Source organism: Pan paniscus, chromosome 1 (assembly GCF_029289425.2).
Source record: "Pan paniscus chromosome 1, NHGRI_mPanPan1-v2.0_pri, whole genome shotgun sequence".
In the NCBI taxonomy this organism is placed as follows: domain Eukaryota; kingdom Metazoa; phylum Chordata; class Mammalia; order Primates; family Hominidae; genus Pan; species Pan paniscus.
This window is the reverse complement of record NC_073249.2, coordinates 77,995,004-78,007,204: the sequence shown is the minus strand read 5'-3', so window position 1 is coordinate 78,007,204 and position 12,201 is coordinate 77,995,004. Positions and strand designations below refer to the sequence as shown.

The following is a 12,201-nucleotide window of genomic DNA, read 5'->3' as shown; positions in this document are numbered from 1 at the left end:
GCCTCCCAAAGTAGTGGCATTACAGAAGTGAGCCACTGCACGCAGCCTTCTTTCCTTTTCTCTTAGAAATGAACATGCTTTAACATTTACTTATGAGTCATGGCTCACATGTATAGCAAGAAAGGGTTTGGTGAACAGGGAAGTTCTCAGAATAGGATGAATACAAAAAGGACCATAATGATGAAGTACAGGCAGCACACTCCATCTCAGAACAGTCACCAGCCACCAAGGAATTCCCTGATCATCTGAATGGGACTGAAAACAATCCAGTGATTCCCCAGAGGCTCCTGCTCATTGACTCTTTTCCAGTAGATGACACGCAGAAAAATAGCTAAAAATGGAGGCCCAAAGTAACTAGCCATTGACTCTGCGTAATGGAAGAGTGACCCATTTGGAGATATCTGTACCAATGAAACCCAAACAATGTGGTTGAGAGTTATGAGGATGGTAACCTTTAGGCCTAGGTGCCCAGTCTATCCCACTCAATGTAGGAACTGTGAAGCAGAGGGGATTCCATGTGAAGGGGAGAATAGCAGTTTCTCTCTTGGCCAATTGGGAAGGCTGTACAAATCAGGGCTGATCATCCCTGGCCTCCCCCTGAGAAACATGGGCAGCAGCTTCAGGTGGCCACAGAGAATGCAGGCAGCCTTCTTAAAAGACTTCTCCATGCTTGATAGGAAGTGCTGGGCAATAACACAGTACCAAAATTACTTCATCCTGTCTTTTCTGCATGTAAATTGATTTGTTCCCCTGTACTGTTCTAAGGAGCCCAGCACAGGCAATACAGCACACCTACTCAGCTACAGATTTCCAGTTTTTGTTTCTGCTTATAATAGTTTTGGTATTTTCCTGCAAAGTTCTAAAAATACACTTAAAACTTTTCCTTTGGGACTCGCAATTTCAAAAAAATAAAATTTTTGGTTCATTACAAAATCATTTTACTTGTCTGTGCTACCCAACTCTTATTTCTCATTATTATTTTCCTTTTGTCTAGTGGTTACGTTTGTAACTTTTAAAGTGCTTTCTCAAGCTCTATTTCTGGGTCTATCATGTTTATGTATCTATGTACTTAATATTCACAAGGTCCCATAACAATTGGAATCCTTACGTGTTTTTTATACAACCCACTCCCAAATTCTGTCAACTGTAACTTTTTTTTTCTTTTTTTTTTTGAGATGGGAGTCTCGCTCTCTCGTCCAGGCTGGAGTGCAGTGGCGTGATCTTGGCTCACTGCAACCTTTGCCTCCCAGGTTCAAGTGATTCTCCTGCCTCAGCCTCCCAAGTAGCTGGGACTACAGGTGCATGCCACCACTCCCGGCTAATTTTTGTACTTTTTAATAGAGATGAGGTTTTGCCACGCTGGTCAGGCTGGTCTCAAACTCTTCACCTCAGGTGATCCACCTGCCTTGGGCTCCCAAAGTGCTGGGATTACAGGCATGAGCCATCACACCTAGCCAACTCTAACATTGTTTTTAAATGGCTAATTTTCATAGAGTTTAAATGGTTCTCTGTAATTGTAATTAAGTTGTCCATACTTTGTTTCTATGTTGATTTAATAGAATTTTTGCTATTAAGATTGTGTAAATTTCTTTCTCCATAGATCCAAGACATACATGTGAGTGACCACAATGAATAAAAATCACATCTGGGAAGTTCCAAGGTAATATTTTTGGGTATCATTTTTTAGAATAAATACTATTTTTTTTTTTTTGAGACAGGGTTTCTTTCTGTTGCCCAGGTTAAGTGCAGTGGTGCAATCATGACTCACTGCAGCCTCGACCTCCTGCACTCAAGTGATCCTGCCACCTTGGCCTCCCAAAGTGCTGGGATTACAGGTGTGAGCCACCATGCCTGGCCAAGTATCATTTTTTAATGTTTATAGTCTCTTATATTCTCAAAGTAATGTTCATCGTAATTAACTTTATACTTAGCCCTTGTTTTATTGCACAGATTTATTTTTTTTTAGAATTTGTAATTGCCATTTAAAATTTGTTGTTGATATAACTAACATACAATTTCTTTTTGAAATTTTTAAAACTTTTTTCTCTTAAAACATTTTTTTTTGTATTTTCTTTTATTTTTTTCTTTTTCTTCAGGGTAACAGTTATTAATAACATACAATTTCACCTTCTCACTAACATTGCTAATAATAGGTTCTAAAGTTTCTTAATCATTGCATTTCTTCTACTAAATCCACTTTTATTTTTTAAAAAGGGAAAGCACTCTTTCGGGGCTTCTTGAAATTCTTTTGTAACTTGAATCAGGTACTATTTATTTCTGCTAAAAATCTGTCATGATATTTCTCTTTACTGGACCGCTGGATTAGGTCCATAATGGTATTCATGACCTTCTCTAAAATAACTACTGCTACTTTAAGTCAGTTTTTAAAGTTCACAGATCATAGTGTATTTTTTTAAGATCATTGGGAATTATTTATTTCCAGAATTCATGATTGCAGACATTGTGTGGTCAGCAAATGGTCACAAAGGAAGTACACTGTATATATTTGACCTGGAAGGAAAAACACCGATAGGACAGTGAATTCTTTGGCTTCCTCATCCAGGCCATGCATGTCAGTGCTTCTGTCCCCTTGTTGGTCAGTAGCTCAGTGTCTAGGCAGATGAAGTTCTTAGAACGGTGCTGGTCAGCCAGAGATCACAGATGTGCAAAAGTTGGCTTTAAAAAAAATTCAGCGTCCCATAATTGGATTCTCCACTGCTGCAAACTGTGTGCCACTATGCTATTTGCCTATGCCTGTCCTAGGCTGCTCTTCTAAATTTCCTTTGTCAGTGGCTCTAAGTCTCTGTCCCACCAACACGGGGCTTCCTTGATTTGTGAGTGGAATTTGCAAGTGTAAATGTGTCCTGTACTGTTTGTTCCTGAGGCATGGTTTCAAGTAAAATGGCATTTTACAGCCTGCATTAATGGGAAATTACTTTCTATTAGAATTCTGAATAATGTGCACATAATGTTTATAAAGTGAAGGAAAGATGTCAAGCATTTCATTAACAAATGAAAGCAAAGCTCACGAGACTCTGCCAGAAGTGAATTCCAAGAATACTTTCTTCATCATTTCTCCTTTCAGCTCACAAATCTGTAGGTTGGTGATTCAGCCTGGGCAGCTCTTCAGGTCTCAGCTAGGCTCACTCACGGGACTGGGGAACAGCTGGCTATCAGCTGGTGCCTCCAAGGTCTGGAGGTTGGCTGGGGTGACTTAGTTCTGCTCCAAATGTCTCCCTCCAGCAGGCTAGCCCTGGCATGTTCTCACAGTGAAGGCAGAGCTTCCACTGGAGTACTTGTCTCCGGGTACTCTTTTTCCCCAAGCTCCCAACATAGGCTTCTTTAATGTGTTCCCAAGTCCACTTCACAATTTCTCCACAAGATTCCAGTCATTTTACATGAAGTAGAGAGACAGTCTTGCAGACCCTCTTCCTGGCCATACGCAGTCACCAGAGTAAGGAAGGGAAGAGGCGAGGAAGGCAACAGGGTCAACTCCTCTTGGTAAAGCACAAACAGTAACTGGAAAGTACCAACCACAGAGAAGGCAGGAGAGCAACTTCAGGGTGAACATCCCAGGCTCTAGAGAAAAGCAGATGCTGATTCCAGTCCTAGCTTCTCCACTCACCATGGGCGTTATTTATCCCGCAGCCTCAGATTCCTTGGCAGTGAAATGGGATAATGCTACTAACTACTGCCTTAGGGCAGTAGTAGTTTGTGAAGATCAAATACAAACATGGTGCTTGGCACAGCAGCTGTTGCAAGTGAACTCAAGGAAATGATGGTTATACTAGGACTTAGGTGGGGGAATACTATGGGCTTTAAAAGGAATCCCTAGCCTGTGGCTTACACTGCTGGCATTAGGCCAAGGACAGAGATAAACATTTCCCCTGACTTCTTTTCACTTTCAGAAGTCCACAGGCAACTTGCCCCAGTCTCCTGTCCCCAACACCACTACCCCACCTCAAATCCTGGACCTGGGCACTATATTATACCCACAGCTGTGGAGCTCTTAGTTCCCCAGGCTGGTTCATACAAGGGGGAACCAGGGACTCGGCCAAGAGGTACCCCTGCTAGGTCAAACGTCTGTGGCCCCTGGGCAGTGAGTGCTCTGGGGTCCACTGGTCCCTGCCTGGGGCTTGTGCTGGGAGGCAGAGGTGTCAATGATCCCAGCTATTGGCCTGGTGGCCAGCCTGGGGCAAGGAGCGTTCCAGCCAAGTGTCACCATCACCATTGTTCTGAGAGGCCTGGGCCGGCCCCACAGATGGCCTCTTAGCTCCTCTCCTGGTGCCCTGGGCTCAGGCAGAGAGCATGGTGCCCAAGCACATAGCCTCATAGTGAATTAATGAAACAGCAACAAAGCAGATAAATTGTCCCACTGGTCCTTTACATAGGTTCTTTCCAACAGCTTTGGAGAGTGACGGTGTCTCCTCATCTTCATCAGCACAAGATGTCATTCACGTTGAACAGTTTTGACAGTAGGTACAACAGGAATGGGTTTAGTGAACAGAGGGATTCCCAGGATAGCCAGAATGGACAAAAGAATGAAAGAGACAAAAATGGTAAAGCTCAGATAGTGCACTCCACTTATTTATTTAGGACAGTCACCAAACATCAAGCAGTTCTCTGTTCTATAGGTAAACTCTGTGATCCTATGAATAAGGCTGACCACAAGTTCAGTGAGACCCTGGAGCCCACTGTTGATTGACTCTTTTACAGTAGATGGCAAGGAGGACTGTAATCTATAATTAGAGTCTCAAGGTAATGAACAATTTATTCTATGTAACAGGAGAGTGGCCCATTTGGAGATATCTGTACTAATGGGACCCATATGATGCAATGAGAGTTATCAGGATGAGAAATAACTTTCTAGCTGTAAGGAGCTCCATCTCTCTCTCTCTCTCATTCTGATGTCTGCTCAGGGACCTTGGTGTAGAGGTTCACACTGAAGAGGGTGCTGGTGATGTGAAGGTGGTCAGGGAGCAGGAGAGTCCTCCTTATCACTTATCCTCTTCAGAATCCACTTACTTTCCCCTGAAGTTGATGATATATTGCCAGCATCTTATTTTCAGATCTGTAGAATGTGCAGAATGAGGTCACTGTGCACATGGTCCTTAGGGGAAGCTGAAGCATCATCCTCATCACTGCTAAGATTCTCCAGAAACCACTCAAGATTACATGAAGTTGACATATGGGAACCAAAGATTACGTGAAGTTGACGTATGGGAACCATCTTCTTCCTTATCCATTGATTTGCCAGATGTTATGCTGAGATCTTTCAGGAGCAGCTGAAGAGTCTTCATCCTTATAGCTACCTTCATAAATGATGTCCAGAGGAGAATTGTATTCCATGTTCTTGAGGCTGTCTTGGTCTTCCATGGAACCCTCTCCAATGCCCTGTAACAAGGAAGCTGCTTCAGAATGTCCTCAACAGAAAGATTTTCATTTGCTTTTGAGTCCACGCTGACCGCAGATGAGGCCTCCTTCTCTGACCTGTCACTTGGAAAATCCCCTACCAGGTCTTCAGCAGAAGCTTCAATGAATTGCTCCCCAGTGTGTACTCTGTTATGTGGCCAGATTGTTTTGACCCGCTGCTTGGGGCAGGCAGCATATCTTCTGGACCACTGAAGATATGTTTCTCCCAGATGCGACTATCTGCGGCTGGTGTCACAGGGAATAGAGGAATTTACCAAGACAGTTGTAGGTAAAGAAAGGCAGGTTTGTTAAAGAAAGTATGAAAATGTGTTGCAAGATTGCAATGGGCAGCACAGCAGAGAAGGGGCTGTCTGCAAAGAGGCAGAGGTGGAAGGGAAGTTTTATAGGGTCGTACTGGACGGGGTTATGTGCAGAACGAGGTCATTGTGTGGAATGAGGTCATCTCTCAGAACAATTATTTATTATTCTTCCCCACCTGGAGCCCTTCCCCACCTGAGGCCCCTTCCTCATTTTTGCTTACTTATCAGGAATCCACATTCCCCCCATGACAGAATAGCAATGACAAATCTTTGGCATTTGGGTAGAGGTCTCATCTTCCAACTGCTTCCTGCTGACCAGGGGCATAGAGTTGACCCAACCTATGGTTTTGGTCTGTCAGGAGACCCTGTGAGCCATTGTCCTGGGCTGTAGGACCTAGGATATTGGATCATGCTGAAGGAAAGCATTCATCGGAGAAGGGGAGCATGTCTAGGCAAAACTGGCCTCCAGCTGAGTGGGAGACTCCTAAAGGTAGCAGGTATCATTGAGGAGATACCAATATCCTGTTCATAGCACCATTTGAAGGTGAAACTATTGAATTCTAGAAGATAAAATTTTGTTTCTTGAGCCAGTTACCAAAAAGGCAAAGAAAACCCTTTTGTAGTATGACTGTTTTTCCTTATTGGAAGCCCATTTAGATAACTTGGAAGTTGCACTTGATGAAAAAGTGTTTGAATTTAATTTGACACAGCATAGGGAGCCAATTTTAGAAAGACTATTATATCTTAATTACATATAGTGTTCCTTTTATGAATTTCACAAATTTTCTCATGATTTACACAGACCATCTATGATGTGCCCAGACTTTCTGACTTGTCCTAAACATCCCTCATTCTTAAACAAGCAGTCATTTTACTTTAGGACAAGAATTTATGGTACAAAATCCTTTCTCGTGCAAAATCTTCATAACCTTCATTACCAAAAATACCTCTTTACCTTTATAACTTTCTTTATGTTTCTCTTATTTCCTGGTTCCTTTTATCTTGTTTTATATATAACCATTATCCTTTGAATTAGACAAAAGTCATTTTCCTTTTTTTAGGAGTTTATGGTTTATACTATGTGTTGCTGTGTGAGTTCTGTGGAAGGGAAGCAAATGAGGAGGTTATTTATATATTGTAGAAGTTGTTCCATCAAGAAATTACTCAGTTAGCTTTCTTGCTAGGGCATATCTGAATAAGTATGGGCTATTTTAAACCCCTGAGATAAGACTATCTAGGTTGAAGTTATTTGTTAAAGATTTAGGTAGCTTTCCCAGGAGAAATGGGGCTACTAGAGGGAAAGATGAATTCAGAGGCTGGGCAAATATTAAGCAGGCACACATCTTGGAAAGTATGTTTTTGCCCCAAAGGAGTGTGGGGTATTTAGATATTACCAGGGCATGGAGGGAAAATGGTAACTGATCCCTTACATAGTATAAAGGGGTGTGACTTTTTCTTTTGGAGGGAGAGGGTGCCACTTGTTCCCATTACCCAACAGGATTTGGAGGAGAGTTGTTTAGAGAAGGAGATTAGTATAGAGTCACTATAAGTCATTTAGCCAAAATGATAAGTCCAAAATTTTTAAAAGGCAAAAATCTTTACTCGCTGATAGAGGGGAGACTTAGCTTTCAAAACAGGCTGCAATAAAGACAGCATGAGGACAACTGAATCTGTCTCCTTTTTCTTCCCTCCTTTTTCTGTCATTCATTTAAAAGGAAAACAAAATTCTTTCATTTTTGTTTATATTACATGAAAATCTTGTTTAAAAGAGAAAGCCAAATTGCATCTTTGTACTAGTTTTCTATTAATGTTAAATCCAATTCTTAATAAAACCTTATAAACAAATCTGTCCAATCTTTATTAGCTTGACCATAGGGTAAGATTTCCATAAACCTCTTATAACTCTTTATCGTTTTCTGTTAAACAGCAGATTAATTATCTAAGAAAACTATTATCTGGACACACAGGCCCAGATTCTGGACCTGCATTAGTGTGCTTTTATTTCAATTTTCAACCTATGGGAAAACTGAATAATTCCCTTCAAATCTTAGCCAGCTTTTTTATACCCACAGACCTTTTTACAAGATCAGCCTTCCACAACTTACTATCTAACTTGCTTAAACCTTCAGTTTTATTCCATTACTCCTGTAGGTTAGGCCAATCCTTAAAACCTCTGAGCAAGACAAAATTACATTCCCTTTAACAAAAGCCATATTTCCATGCCTTCTTTTTTTTTTTTTTTTTTTGATGGAGTCGCTCTCTGTCGCCCAGGCTGGAATGCAGTGGCGCGATCTTGGCTCACTGCAAGCTCCACCTCCCGGGTTCACGCCATTCTCCTGCCTCAGCCTCCCAAGTAGCTGGGACTACAGGCGCCTGCCACCACGCCTGGCTAATTTTTTGTATTTTTAGTAGAGACGGGGTTTCGCCATGTTAACCGGAATGGTCTAGATCTCCTGACCTCGTGATCCACCCACCTCGGCCTCCCAAAGTGCTGGGATTACAGGCGTGAGCCACCGTGCCCGGCCTATTTCCATGCCTCCTTATAACCTCCCACCAAAAACATATTCTACTTTCCTTCTATACTTTTCATGTAAACTGTTTCTCCAGCAGTCTCAAGTACATGTTACAATGTTAACTCTCAGCAACTTTTATTTTTGGTGAAAAACCTGATGAGTAATTTTTTTTTTTTTTTGAGACGGAGTCTAGCTCTGTCATCCAGGCTGGAGTGCGATGGCACAATCTCGGCTCACTGCAACCTCCACCTCCTTGGTCCAAGCAATTCTCCTGCCTAGGCCCCCAAAGTAGCTGGGATTACAGGTGCCCGCCACCACGCCCAGTTAATTTTTGTATTTTTAGTAGAGACAGGGTTTCACTGTGTTAACCAGGCTGGTCTCAAACTCCTAACCTCGTGATCCCCCCACCTCAGCCTCCCAAAGTGCTGGGATTACAAGCATGAGCCACGGTGCCTGGCCCTCATGAGTAATTTTAACCATGTATAAGATTGCAGAACTCAGGACAAGCTGCAGATAATGTCTGACTCTTTCCAGACTAGCCAGGGGACCAGGCTAACACCATATGTCCCCAGGCCTTACCTAGAATCTAATGGCTATAAAACAAACAAGTCAATTATTAAAAGTCATAGAAGCAGTTTATGGCCTTAAAGCATCTGACAAACAGTATCTGACTGCCTAATTTAGTTTAAATGTGTGAACTTTGAAGACATCTTTTATTTTACCTTTAAACTGGCTTTTTAAAAGAGTCGTATTAGAGTCACGTGACCTAAAAGGCATTAAATTTTTATTTTTCTGACAATATGTTTAAGTGCTTATTTTTCTTTAAGCCAATTAGAATTCTTTTATATAAACACATAAAAATACACAGACAGAAATGGAGAATTAAGACAAAATTCTATCAACTGAGAAGTTTTTAGAGCAAAAGCAGGGGCTTTAAAAACCAATATCTGTACACATGCAGACCAAATATAAGCTTTAAGTTGATTTCTAACTATTACCAGATTTCAGTCAGGACAAACGGCTAGTATTTCTGGCTTTTGAATCTTTTACTAAAGGTAATTTATAACATGATATTAGTAAGCCTTAACTAAGAAGAAGCCTTTTTTTTTTTTTTTTTGAGACGGAGTGTCGCTCTGTCGCCCAGGCTGGAGTGCAGTGGCGCTATCTGGGCTCACTGCAACCTCCGCCTCCCAGGTTCACGCCATTCTCCTGCCTTAGCCTCCCCAGCAGCTGGGACTACAGGCGCCCGCCACCGCGCCCGGCTAAATTTTTTTGTATTTTTAGTAGAGACGGGGTTTCATCGTGGTCTCGATCTCCTGACCTCGTAATCCGCCCGCCTCGGCCTCCCAAAGTGCTGGGATTACAGGCGTGAGCCACCGCGCCCGGCGCAGAAGAAGACTTAAACACAGACACATGAGCTGTCTCCAAAGAGACGGTCAGTGATTTACAAGATCTAGAATTGCCCCAAAGGTAATTCAGAGAAAAGAAAATTTCAAGACAGGAAATCAGAAGCTGTTCATGGAGGGGAAAAGAATCAATAAAGGGCAAAAATACCACAAGTATTAAACCACAAAGGACTCACATTGAAAGACAAGAATTGAACGCATTGTGAGAGGGCAAAGCCTTAGCCACTTATCTACAGCACAAGGTGACTGCTGTTTTTTCCAGAAGGAGTTTAAAGCATTTTCAAGCTTGCAAAGAATTTTAACTGCTCAAGATAACTTTCTGAGACTACCCATGTTGTTATTATGCATCCTTCTTTTAATTTAACCTTTTTCTTTTATTGGTCTACCCAGTTCCAATAGTGACCCAATCTAAAAGGCTGTTAACATCCAGATAGTAATTTTCCAGGTTTTTACCATATAAGCAAAAGGTTATTTCCAGAAAGGGGTAGAGGAGGTGTCTCCATGACAGACAGCTTTTGAACTCAAAAGGGAAATTTATAATTTTACTTGCTGCCTCCAGAGTTGCCCTTGGCTTTGTTTTATTGATAATGATGTTTGATTTGGAAGCCAGCTGGAGCAGAGACCCCCTACCCCAGCAGAAGGCCATCAGGGGTGTCTGATGGGATTCTGTCCTGGGGGCCCTTCAGCCCTTAGGGCAGTCCCATTTCCAGTGGCCAAGCTTGTGGCCGAGGGGGCAAACTGTGTAAGGCTTTTCCCCATTTGTCCCATTGGGACAGTTTGCCTTTCAGTGGCCTGGCCTTCTGCACTGATGGCAGTTACCTGGAGGATATTCTGAGGGCAACCCAGATGGGGCTGGGGGCTCATAAAGCAGCCAGCAGTTGAGCCTGCCTTTTCTCCTTGTGTTTTCTGTGTTTTTCTTTCCTGTTAGCCCTGTCCTTTTTATTCTGCTCTCAGTTATAAAAGACTGAGGAGGCTAATTTGAGAATTTCTTGCAAAGGGGCCATGCTGTTAATATATTACACAAGAAAATTAGATGTGCCCTATTTTTTCTGCACCTCTGAGCTTACTGTCTGTCTGGCTTTTTTAAGTTTTAATTTCCAGGACTTGAACTCGCTGCCATGTCCACTAAAGAAGGAAAGATCTTCGTGGGAGGGCTCAACATTAACACCGACGAGCAGGTGCTGGAAGACGACTTCAGCAGCTTCGGGCCTGTCTCTGAGGTGGTCATTGTCAAGGAGACTCAGCGGTCCAGGGGTTTTGGTTTCATCACCATCACCAACCCAGACGCCATGAGAGCCATGAACAGAGAGTCCCTGGATGGTCACCAGATCCGCGTGGATCATGCAGGCAAGTCTGCTGGGGAACCAGAGGAGGTGCCTTTGGGGCCCATGGGCGTGGTCACAGCTACTCTAGAGGTGGTGGGAACCAGGACTATGGGAGTGGCAGGTATGACAGTTGACCTGGAGGGTATAGATATGGATATGGACAGTCCAGAGACTATAATGTCAGAAGCCAGGGTGGTTATGACTGCTACTCAGAAGGAAATTACAGAAGCAATTATGACAACTGAAATGAGACATGTGCACATAATATACACAAGGAATAGCTCTTCTGATCCAGGATTGTCCTTCCAAATGGCTGTATTTATAAAGGTTTTTGGAGCTGTACTGAAACATCTTATTTTATAGTATATCAACCTCTTGTTTTTAAATTGAGCTCCCAAGGTAGCTAGTTAAAGATCTTTTAGACAGCTCCATCTTTGTTTAAAATTTTTTCTCCTATTTAAAGACAAATTATGGAACATTTGTAGGGTCTGAGTATTTTTCTTTTTGCCAGTTTTTTAGTTTGAGCTGTCAGGATTATTGGATCTAGCAATAATTGGTTCTGACATTTGACCAGACTGGTTTTTGAAAATTAGTGTGTATCCAAGGACATTTAAAAAACCTGTACACAGTGTTTATTGTGGTTAGGAAGCAATTTCCAAATATACCTAGAAGAAATCTGCATCAAGAACATGATTATCTAGGGGTTTTCTCTAATTCAGATAGCCAAACTGATTATATAGAAGAGCCGCTTTAAAATGTTTGCAAATGTCTTTTTGTAATACTGGAAGAAAAAATATTGTTTTGTCTCATATAGTGCTTAGGATGTCCTTCACAGAGCTTATTAAAAAGTTGAATCCAGAAAAAAAAATTAGGTGTTTCTTTTTGAGAGTCTGAGAGTTAAATTTGTCTTAATGTTTTAGGATGTAGCCCAGAGGTGAGTCTGAATAAATAGATGGGGTTTGTCCATGTTGGAACTGGAAAACAATGAGCCACTGGAGGGTAATGTCTGCTGGGGACACGAACCACACTTTCTTTAGGGGCATCCTGCTGAGGAAAAGGGTTCCACTTACATTGCAGAGGAATACAAGTACACTTTCTAAAGGGGCATCCCACCCCCATTAGAAAGGACCTTTTAGCGCTGGCACCTTATGCTGGGTGATCAGCCCAGGCATGAGGAAAAAGGGTAAAGAGAGAAAGACAGCCTGCTGCCAGCCCTGGAGAAGGA

General features: G+C 42.2%; 1 pseudogene; it reads left to right on the top strand.

Annotated features, from left to right (window-relative positions):
* Positions 1-965: 965 nt before the first annotated feature.
* LOC100995344 (RNA-binding protein 3-like) lies at positions 966-11,221 on the top strand (annotated as a pseudogene).
* The last annotated feature ends 980 nt before the right edge of the window (positions 11,222-12,201 follow it).